This window comes from Ambystoma mexicanum, chromosome 2p (assembly GCF_040938575.1).
Source record: "Ambystoma mexicanum isolate Mex_15411 chromosome 2p, UKY_AmexF1_1, whole genome shotgun sequence".
NCBI lineage: Eukaryota > Metazoa > Chordata > Amphibia > Caudata > Ambystomatidae > Ambystoma > Ambystoma mexicanum.
This window is the reverse complement of record NC_090923.1, coordinates 709092069-709104170: the sequence shown is the minus strand read 5'-3', so window position 1 is coordinate 709104170 and position 12102 is coordinate 709092069. Positions and strand designations below refer to the sequence as shown.

Genomic DNA, 12102 nt, shown 5'->3' with positions numbered 1-12102 from the left:
TAAGATCATCTTGTTGGAAAGAGGGTGTAGGTGTTGTCCACCCCATAAATTCAATAATTCTTGCCATAAGGGCTCTGTAAGGCATTTCTGCATGCTCTCCAGGTTCTGGTCTGGCAAATTCTGCCTCTGTAGAGGTATCTATGCCACTGGCATCTTGTAAAGATTCTTGAAGATCTCTCAATCTATTTGGTTTATAGTGATAAAGTCGAATGACAAAGTCGAAAGTCATAATGTCAACAAAAAAAAGGTCGAAAAAAATGTGGAATTTCTTTTTTTGTTCGAAATGGGGGTTCCCCCAAACCCCCTTTTTTGTAATTTTTTTTGTTTTACCCCTTTTTTTACCTCCAGAACCCAAAAAGAACATGTAAATTAAAAAATAAAGCATTCGACTTTTTTCCCCCCGACATTTATTTTTGCGACATTATGTCTTTCGACATAATGTTTTCGACTTATTCACTGCCTACCATCTATTCTCCTCAGAGATCAATTCCTCTGGAATAGGCGCTCTTGTTGTTTGTAAACCAAAAGGCATCTCATTGTCAGAGTCCTCTCCTTCCTCATAAATAGAGGATAAAGCTCTGAAATAGTCAGATCGTGGAAGAGGGGTAAAACCCATTTCCAGAGAAGAGGATGCCAAATTGGTGGATATTGCATGAGAAAAAGTTGTTGTTGATGCAGACGTGATAGGTCTCGACAATCCTGTAAATGAAGCCGAAAAACTCAAAAAAGGCCTCAATGTCGTCGAGAGAATCTGAATCCTACTCGGTGTCGTCGATATTGTCGACGCCACTCTCGACGCATTGGACGGGACATTCGACACCTGTGGTGCCGATGGCGCATTTGGGGCCTGCGGCTTGGAGGGCTTCTCTTTCAGCGGAGTCGACGAAGGTGTCGATTTGTGTGTCGAAGGTACCTTCGACAATGGCGTCGATGACGCAGTCTTATTCGATTTAGTCTCGTCTTTACTTGAGGGCTTGTGACGCTTTAAGGGGTTTTTGTTTGCCGGGTTCAATGACTCTCTGCGTTTGTGTTTTTCAGGTCTTTCACCTGGGGTATCACGTCTAGGCATCTTCGAGGGGGTCAAGGCTGCGTTCTCGAAGACGCTAAGCATTTTCTTTCGAAATTCCTCCCACTTAGCTGGAGAGCTGCATTTAGTGGGGCAGGTGACCCTTTCTGGGGAATTAGAGGATGAAAAAGAGGGCAATCTATGACGCCTCTTCTTAGAATGTCTCGATCTCAAGTGGTGGGAACCGCTTTGAGACCTTGATCGGGAATGTTTCTTACGATGGTGAGGAGACTAATGTCTCGATTCAGCCAGCGACAATTTCGGAGGAGTAGAAGATTTAACAGGCTTACCTGTTTCTAACTTCCCCCTACGCGCCTTCAAGGCTTTCCCCGTCATGGACATACAGTCCTCACATTCCGAACACTGGTGCTCTCATGCCAGGCACCACAAACAGATCCTGTGAGGATCTGTTAATGACGTCTTTTTACCACAACCTCGACATTTTTGGAAGCCGGATCGTGGTGTCGATGTTTCGGACGAAGATGCCATCGTAGGATATTAAGATTTTCAAAGAATAGAAGAACCAAGCGTTGCTTCTCCAAGGCTTACGAAGTGTGGAAAAACGAACTGAGCAACGGATGCTGTGCGAGACTATTTATACCTATGGTGACGTTGGCGCCAATACGGAGGCCTTCGAGGGACACCGACTTGAGGAACGTCGACACGCAGCACCCTCTACTGTGAAAAAATGTCCAAGGCCAGCAAGCTGGAAGTGGATTTATCAAAGATAAGGAATACGTGGGAGGACACAATCCATTTGAAGAGATGTTCCGGTATGGTAATGGGTCGGTCAGCTAGCTCAGGCCGAGAGGGGTCGGGTAACGTGGGGGTGCCCTGCAGCTCCTCGGTGCTCCACTGGTTGGCAGGGGCCAGGATGTATTTCATTTAGTAGCCCTGCATGTTGGGGGTGGTGCACAGGTGGCTGTAGATATTTCCAAGGAGTCGGCACAGGCCCACTACCCTCCAACATATGTCGGCCTCTTTAAGGGGAGAGAGTCTCAAGCCTTACCTGCTTGCTGCATATTCACGGTAACAATGCATTGTGCTTGCCAGAGCCTGGCGGAGGGAAGGCAGTCCATCCAGGCCTCTGCCAGGACCCACCACAAGGTAGAATGGAAGCAGGTGTCTATTGCGGCTGCGCCACCCGCCTGGCACCAGGCCTGCTGTCGCTCGCCGGGAGGGAACTAGACATCCAATGCAGCAGCGACCGTCAAGGGGGTCTCTGAGGATCTCACAGGGTGGGTATTTCCCCCACCCTTAACTTCATGGGTTATGTCCTCTCAGAATGCCTGCAGGTAAGTGAGGAATCCATCAGTTTTAGCACCCCGCATTGTATCCTAGTAATCTAGCTCAAGCCGCCATCGTTGCAGCGATCCTCTTGCGCACCCACCTATACATTTAACTTCAAGCACTTCAACATTGAATGAAAACTTCATGTTGAGGTAGTGCACCAATGCCGAACTTTGAGGAACAGAACAAACAGCTAAAACTGCCACTCAAAGCAACAGTTGGGGATTATAGGTTTCTCAGATTTCTAATTGCAGCAGAAGAACAAGTTACTTCTTACCTTCTTTCGATGGGATGTTCCTCCGACGTATTCCTTATCTTAGATATCTCTTTCCAGCTTTGCTGGCCTCGGAAATGTTTTCTCTCTAGAGGGCGCTGCGCGTTGACGTCCGCCGAGTCGATGTCCCTCGACAGCCGCCGTATCGACGTCGACGTCATCCTGCCTATAAAGGCTGCGCGCAGCGTCCGTTGCTCAGTTCCGTTTTGTAGCCCACAATAATTCTTTCTGGACTAGACTAATCACCCTGAAGGAGCGTAAACTGCAACAAGGAAAGTAGTACTGCGGGGATGGATGGAAGGGTCGATAAGGAATACGTCGGAGGAACATCCCATCGAAAGAACGTTACAAGGTAAGAAGTAACTTGTTCTTCGAAGGGATTGTGTCCGCCGACGTATTCCTCATCTTAGATAGGCTCCCATAGCAGTATTCTGTTATTGGAGGTGGGAGTACTGACTTCATGCTTCCTCTTATTGATGAATAGAGTGCAATACTGCCCTTCCAAACCTAGTTTCCTGACTGGAGGAGGAATCCAAGTTGTAAAACCGTGTAAAGGAATGGACGGACGACCATGTGGCAGCCGCACATATGTCTCGAACCGGCACTCCTCTTTTGAGGGCCGATGAAGCTGCGATACCTCTGGTCGAATGAGCCCTAAGATTTTGAGGGGGCTTTTTTCCTACCAGTTTATAACATTCCAAAATAGCTAAAATAATCCATCTGGAAATGGTCTGCTTAGTTATCGGTAGCCCCAGCTTGTGACCTGCGTAGCCTACAAACGGCTGGTCTGCTTGTCTTATCCTAGCCAGTCTACTAATGTAAAAACTTAAAGCCCTTCTTGGGTCCAGCCTGTGTAACCTCTCTTCCTCTTTCCCCGGATGGGGAGGAGGATAGAAAGATGGAAGGGTAATCTTCTGTGTGATATGCAATTCAGAAACCACCTTTGGGAGGAAATTAGGCTTCACTTGCAGAACAACTTTGTCTTTGTGAAAGATTGTATGAGGGGGTTTACAAGAAAGAGCTTGTAACTTGCTCACCCTTCTAGCAGATGTAAGTGCTGCTAATAAAACAGTCTTAAGGGTAAGAAACCTTAACGAACAAGAGTGGAGTGGTTCGAAAGGTGTGCCCATCAGGAAAGTTAGGACTAAATTTAAATCCCATAGGGGAACCTGGAATGGTCTTGGGGGATAAACGTTAGTTAACCCCTTTAGAAACTGTATTACCAATGGTAACTTGAAATAGGATGGTTCTTCCGCAGTGCGCTTAAAGATGGATAGCACTGCGAGATAGCCCTTGATGGTGCCAACTTGAAGGCCTGAATTCGCTAAATAAATTAGGAAGGACAAAACCATTGGTGTACCACATGAAAAGGGATCGATATTCTTTTCCCTACACCAGCTGCAAAATCTGTTCCAAAGGCAGCGGTATAAAGATTTTGTTGCTGGCCTTCTTGCCGAAAGCAACACCTCCATAACGTCATCAGGGAGGTCCCAATCCTTGTACCTCAGCCTTTCAGAAGCCAAGCGTGAAGGTTGAGGGTTTTGATGTCTGGATGGAGAACCTGACCTCCCTTCTGGGAGAGTAGGTTCTCTCTGAGTGGAAGTCGAATTGGAGGGCAGATGGACAAGTCTAGAAGGTCCGGGTACCACGTTCTCCTGGCCCAATCCGGGGCAATTAGGATCATGGTTTTCCGGAATCTTCTTAACCTCCTGATCATTTGAGGAATGACAGGGACTGGTGGAAACGCGTACAGGAGTGGAAACTCCCAGTCCACTATGAACGCGTCTCCCAGAGCTCCTCTCAGGGGAAATTCCCTTGAACAGAACAGATCGCACTTCCTGTTGACACTGGTGGCGAACAGATCCACCTGAGGGGTTTCCCCAAAGGGCGAAGATCTCTTGAAGGACTTCCTGAGCTAGTTCCCACTCGTGGGAGACTGTGCTCTGCCTGCTCAGAGCGTCCGCTGTCAAGTTCTTCTCTCCAGCTAGGTGAACTGCTGATAGAGAGATTCCTTCTTGGATTGCCCAAAACCAGAGCTGCATCGGCTCTCTGCACAGTGGTAGTGATCCTACGCCTCCTCTTTTGTTGAGGTAATGCATGGCCACTGTGTTGTCCGTCATTATCAGGACATTCTTTCCTTTTACAGATGGCAGAAAAGACTTCAGCGCAAGTCTGATGGCCCTCAGCTCTAACAGGTTGATATGTAGTCTGGACTCCGATGGAGACCAATGACCGCTGATCGTCAAGTCGTTGGCGTGGGCTCCCCACCCCGTAAGTGAGGCATCAGTGACTACTGTTATCTCCGGCCAAGGATGCCAAAACTGCTCTCCTTTCATAATGTTCTCCTGACAGGCCCACCACTGAAGGCCTCGAGGCACCCTGTCGGGAACCTGAAGAAGATCGGTCATTCTCCCTGAGAATTGTGACCACTGAGTTCTCAGTGCCCACTGGTGAGATCTCATTCTCAGGCGAGCCTCTGGCACTAGGAAAATGCAGGATGCCATGAGGCCTAGCAACCTCAAAAAGTCGAAGGCTGGGAGACGTTGGGCATTTTGAAACTTGATGACCATCTGTAGAATATCTTGAGCCCTCACCTCTGGTGGCGAGGCTTTTCCCAGGGAAGTGTCCAGGATCGCTCTGATGAACTGGAGTCTCTGCGATGGTATCATTTGTGACTTCTTTAAATTGAGGGAGAAGCTCAGTCTGTGAAGGGAGTGGCAAACATAATCTAGCTGGATCTGAGCTTGTTCCGAAGATACAGCTCTGATCAACCAATCGTCCAGGTAGGGGTAGACGTGAATCCCTTCCCTCCTTAGACTTGCAGCCACTACCGACATTAACTTGGTGAAGACCCTCGGGGCGGAGGTCAGCCCAAATGGCAGAACTCGAAATTGATAATGAGAGTTGCCAATTGCGAACCTCAGGTATTTCCTGTGTTTGAGATGGATTGGCACATGGAAATAAGCGTCCTGAAGGTCCAGAGATACCAACCAGTCCTAGAACTGAAGGGCCTGAAGGATCTGAGAGAGAGTTACCATCTTGAATTTGTCCTTCCTGAGGAATTTGTTAAATTCCCGCAAGTCCAAGATGGGTCTCAGTCCTCCGTCTTTCTTTGGTATGAGAAAGTAAGGGGAGTACCAGCCCTTGTTCCTCTCCGCTACAGGTACCGGTTCTATGGCACCTTTCTCTAGCAGGTCTAAAATTTCCTGCAAGAGGAGCGGATCTGGAGCTTTTTGAGAGCTGATCCCCGGTGGATGACTCTGAGGTATGCGTAGGAGAGGCAGGCAGTAACCTTGTGCAACTGTCTCCAAAGCCCAAGCATCTGACGTGATAGCCTGCCATTCCGCCAGATGTTGAGTTAACCTGCCTCCTACAGGTGTCTTGTGAGGGAAGTCCTCAGAGTGGTTTAGGGGCGGCTGATGCAGATGGTAAAGAGGCACCTGCTGTTGCTGCGGCTTTTGAATATCTACCCCGTCCACCTCGGGTAGTTCTTCTTTGTCCCCTTTGAGCCGGTCGTCCTCTACCTCTTCCGAATGCGGAGTAGAAGCGAAAAGACTTGCCTCTCACAGAGGTTCCTGTGGGACGAAAAGGTGTCTGACGGATTGCAGCGCCTAGGAATTTTGCTGCTGTCTTTGATGTTTGCAGTTTTTCTAAACTGTCATCCGCCTTTTTCCCAAACAAAGAAGAGCCATCAAATGCCATGTTCAAGAGCCTGGCTTGCACATCTGGGGCAAAACCAGACTTTCTCAACCAAGCAAATCTCCTGGTTGTTGTACTTGCCGCCATTGCTCTGCTGATACTGTCAGCCGAGTCAATGCCCGTCTGGAGGGATTCGCACATAGCGTCTTTACTGTCCCTTATGATATTTAGGAACGCCTTCCTTTCTTCTCCCTCCGGGATGCAGTCAGCCGCTGTAGAAGCACACTCCCAAAGTGTATGGCTAAATCTAGCAAGGGTGCAAGTAGCATTAATAGATTTTAACGCCATGCTACAAGCCGAAAAGACTTTCTTAGCCATAGCATCGTATTTCTTATCGTCCCTGTCCTGTGGGACGGTAGGGTAAGCAGTCTTGATGTCAGTAGAAGATGCTGCCTGTACCACCAGACTTTCTGGGGATGGGTGTTTGGACAAAAACTCAGAGTCTGCAGAAGATAACCTGTATTTAGCAGACAGTTTTTTATTTACTGCCGGGACGACATCTGGGGTTTCCCAGTTCGTCATTATTTTTCTTTGAAGAGCTTTATGAAAAGGTACTACAGGATCCTCCTGTGGACCTTTATCAAGAATATCCGTGAGGTCATCCTGTTGGAAAGCCGGTGAAGGTGTTGACCACCCCATAAATTCTGTAATCCTGGCCATTAAGGCTCTATAAGGGGTTTCAGCATGCTCCCCCGGGTCTGACTCAGCGAATTCCACCTCTGGGGAAGTGTCTAAACCACTTGCCTCATGTAAGGAATCATGGAGTTCCTTTAATCTGCGTTCCTCTGGGGATAACTCCTCTTGAACTGGGGTTGCAGATCCCTGCAACTGAAATGGCTCTTCTTGATCAGACAGTTCTCCCTCTTCCATAATTGAAGACATTGTTCTCAATTGGTCTGAGCTCACAAAGGGTGTGAAAGCCATCTCCAAGGTAGAGGGTGCCAAACTTGTCATAATCGGCCTCGAAAACGTTGATGTCGTCGACGGCTTCGAAAGTGGCGTCGAAAATAAAGGTGGAGGCCTCGAGGTCTTCGATAGAATCGGAATTCTGCTCGAGGATATCGACAATCTCGACAACATCGAAGACCTGGGAATAGCCACTGGGTGCGCCGCAACCGTGACTTTCCTTGGCGTCGACGCCGGAGTTGAGGATGGCGTCGAGTCGACAGACCCGTGTGTCGAAGGTCCCTTCGACAACGGCGTCGAAGACCCCGACCTCGGCGTCAACGGAACCTTTGTCAACGGCACCTTCGAAGAAGGATTCGAGGTCTTTGCTTTACTCGAGGATGCGTGACGCGCTCGAGAAGCTTCCTTCGCCGGGTGCTGCGACTCGCGGTGTTTTGGACCTTCGGGTCTTTCGACCAGAGCATCGCTCTCAGCAGTCTTCGAGGGGGTCGAGGCCGCTTTCTCGAAGACGCTCATCATATTTTTTCGGAATTCCTCCCATTCAGCCCAGGAACTATGCTTCGTGGGGCAAGGGATTCTCTTAGGTGAAACAGAGGAAGAGGAGGATGAAGAAGGGGATCTTCGGCGTCTCCTTTTCGAATGCTTCGATCTCGAAGAGTGATGGGACCCGCTTCGAGACCTAGAGCGCGAATGATGACGAGGAGACAAATGTCTCGACTTTGTCGAGGAAGAAGAAGCTTTAAAAGTCTTACCTTTTTCCAGCTTCCCCCTACGCTCCTTCAGGGCTTAAGCTGTCATGGACATACAGTCCTCACACTCCGAACAATGGTGTTCAGCTCCCAAACACCACAGACAGACCCTGTGAGGGTCCATTAGCGACATCTTTTTTCCACAGTCTCAGCATTTTTTAAAGCCAGACCGAGGGGTCGTCGGTTCAGACGAGGAAGCCATCGAGTATGGATCGAATATTTCGAGGAAAATGGATAATATATCTACGAAACTGAGCAACGATATTCCGAGGCACTGAGTAAGCGCGGAAAAACGGAACTGAGCAACGGACGCTGCGCGCGGCCTTTATAGGCAGGATGACGTCGACGTCGATACGGCGGCTGTCGAGGGACATCGACTCGACGGACGTCGACGCGCAGCGCCCTCTAGAGAGAAAAAATTTCCGAGGCCAGCAAAGCTGGAAAGAGATATCTAAGATAAGGAATACGTCGGAGGACACAATCCCTTCGAAGTAGATGTTCTCGACTTCGACCTCCTAGAAAGAGAAGTAAAAAAGTAGAGAATCCACAAAGTGAGACATCACCACACAGGTGAACACTGGGCTTGAAGTAATCAAAAGCCAACCAAATCATGGAGATTGTTTCCCTGAAGTTACAAATAGACTCCCAAAGCAAGATTAGAGCTGCAACAACTGCAAAAGAACCGGCAAACACAATGGCTAATTGGAGCCTTCCATGAAGCAATGGTGGTCTCCTTGTGAGACACCTGATCTACTAAAGGAAGGTGTAAAAGTACTGATGATGGAGGAAAACATTACAGGAAAATAAAGGCCCCATCAGCCGTTGCCTACCTCCCCACATGTCAAAGAAAGGCGAGGGAGGAACAGGAAACACCTACAAAAACTAAACATAAGAAACACATCAGGACAAAGGCCATACAATGCAAGAAAAGCAGAACGGGTGGCACTGTAGGATGGCTCCCTGTCATCGTCAGGAGTTCTAAAAGGGTAGTTTAATGTTGGTCCTATGGTTAGACTGCCTTTATTTTTGGAAAACAAATGTTTTATATCATTGGTACTGTCCCAGGATCTCCATGAGTGCAAAAGATATTTTAGACGTTATTTAAACGATTGGACTGCACCGCTCCCTATTAAGGTGCAGGACGACTCATTCACCGACCCTAACAGACAGTGAGTTTTGGTAGTTGGTAGGGGTAGCTCAGTAAGTTTATGCACCCACTGAAGAAATCTGTGTCTAACTTGTAGCTCAGCCTTCCATTTTTATCAGGACTATAAAAGCAATACTAATAATGATTTGGGTAACAGTAGACATGCCTGTCCTTTTTGAGCCAGGTGAATGCATCAATGCAGATGTGCAATAGATACTGAACATTTACATGCCGGTGGGTGGTGTTCTTCCAAAAGACAACAGGGACATAATTAATTGGAGTGTTTGATAATTGGAGTGTTCGAAATGGGTGTAAAATTTGGGGCAGTGTCGCTCCTTAAATGATATGCCATGTGCAAGGCTCTAATCTTTCCTGCTGATTCCCCTAGCTTTTACCCTGCTGGCTCTGAACCCGTGAGAATAAAGGGTTGCTATTCTGGATGAGCACTTGGGAATCTCCGGGACCCGGTGGTTTGGGGCTACCAAAAGGCTGGGTGAGTGCCAGTTATACTTTTAGGGTGCAGTCCTTGTGGCTTTACCAGGGGTCAAGGACTACTGACCACTGTAATAAAATCTATATAGTCCCCAAACACAGACACTATTCCACCACAATAAAATGCCATTGTAAAGTAATCAGAAAGTCTGACATTATAATATCGAATTTGTTTTCTCATTTTGGTCTTCCACAAATGAGTACACAAAGGTGTTCATAGCAAACTACCTGCTTGAATAAGATTCCAGGGCTGAAAATTGTCAGGACTTCTGAAATTGAAACAATACACAATTGTGATCGCTGCACAGATGCTTTGAATATCCCTGGAGACCCAACGCGGATGTCAACAGTGGGGATCTGTTGTAGTCACCTATAAACAAGGACTGCAGCTGGCAACGTATTACGCTACCCTGCCACCCCACAAAGCATGTGTATTCTTCCTCTTGAGCAAAAATGAAACCTGTTGCCAAGAGTGATGACCCACCAATACCGACCCGGCCTACCCACAGACAGTCACGCAGAGCAGGACAGCCAGAGAGGCAAAACAGCAGTTCGATAGTGGGGACCAGCGCCAGAGGTCAGCAGTGACAACCCCAATTACAGGTGAGCACTGGATGACTGACTTGTACGGCGGGATCACCCACTCACGCCACCTGGAAAAAGTAATCTTAGCAGCTAATGGTGGTGGCTGACTGGCTTTAGAAGCACGTCTATTCGCCCCTCAACCTCTGCCCTGAGGCAGGAATGGACACTGCACACAAGTGGACATTCCTGCTACCACTGGTAATGCCAGTTCACAGCACTATATGATGCAGACTGAATATGGAGTTATGACTATGTTCCCCTACCATTGGAACATGAGGTACAGCTCTGCTGTCCTAGAGCACCAATCTAACTATCAACACGGTCCATTGCAGTCATGTGCTTTATGGAGGATTGTGTACCTCGGTTATCTAGAGGCACCTGAACAGGACATGTCCGTAACATTAGGTGACATCACGCAGTGGCATGAGAACATAACAGATGTATTTGTAATGCACACAATTACCAAGAGTTCTTTTGGCATTGAACAGATGTTTGGTATCCAACTCAAAGGTACACACATTAACATATTAATCCTCATTTTCTCCTAGGACTACAATCTTAATCCTCCTTGTTTTAAGATTCTGTTAGGAGGCTGAACTTTTAGCAGGCTACAGTGAGCATTTTGCTTTTCTTCTGTAGCGCTATTTGTTCTGCTCTGTATTCATTTAATTATATTTTCAAAGTAAACAAATGACTGGACGTCCATGTTTAGGGAAGTTAGACATGTCTTATGCTGTATCTGCCGCAACCAGCCAAAACCATTCCTACCGAGCTTCGGCACTGATTGCTCTGCCAGTCAGCTAGCATGGGTAAGCTGAGAATGCTACAGAGTCCAGGATACAATCTGAGGATAATCACCTGGCCGTCTCTTGGCATGTAGACACGCCCAGTTCTACCTCCAACACTGCTGGCTGTCCCCTCATTTCACTGGGGTCTACAGACAATCCTGATACAGAATGACCTTTCATTGACAGTTAAGGGTTGTAGAGCAATGTATACATTACCACGGAAGTTGCATTTGGGGAGGGAAGAATGGCAGAGAATAATCACAACAGCACAGACATTAAATGCAGGCTGAACATATAAAATGGCCTCACATGGTTATGCACGCTTAGAAACACTTGCCCTGCGCTTGTGAATTGACTTTGCATCTCTTTCCCAGAGACTGCTTTAAACTGGTCAAATAGTTTTCGACATGACTCATTCAGAAGCAGGATCGGCTAACTTGACAAGATGCATTTAATACATTCATGTATAGGTGACATGAGTAATGGTATGATAATGATATGATGTGATGTGATGTGGCATGGTAACAAAACCACGCAAGCTGGAGTTTTTAAATCGATCAACTAATGGCATAGCTCTGTGCAAACTTCTACATCGCCATTGTTTAGCCTGTCTGCGCTATTGCAGACGGGGTCCATCCATATTCAAATCAACATTGGAACCCGCCAGCAATGGGATCAGGCAAGCCCGCGCTGATAAAACATGTCCCTTCTGCACGGAAATGCAAGCAACCCCAGGCATGTTTCGGCCTTGATAGGCCCTCATCAGTGAGGTGAAGCTTGGTTTCTTATGGCAGGGCAAACAAGGGGCCCACGTCTAGGCAACTCCTCTCTCACTAAGACACATTGTAATTTAAAAAAATGTGATGGTTATTTGAATTAATCTTACTAACCACTGCCATAGTTATGGGTCACCTGCCACAACACTGTTTTTTAGCCCATCAGCGCCATTGCACAAGGGAAAGCCATATGCAAATCAGTATTGGAACTGATGCAAAGTGATCAGCCCATCACTGCGGACCCCTTTCATCTAATTTGGAAGCAAATGGAGCAGTTAAAAAAATATATTCACTTTTGTGTTGGTTGGTCTTCCACCTGTAAAAGAGGGC

At 47.5% G+C, this 12102-nt stretch overlaps 1 protein-coding gene across 1 annotated transcript in view; it reads right to left on the bottom strand.

Moving 5' to 3' along the window:
- Window positions 1–12102, bottom strand: part of TIMM50 (translocase of inner mitochondrial membrane 50) — an 824572-nt gene that overhangs the window by 194570 nt on the left and 617900 nt on the right. The window lies entirely within an intron of this gene.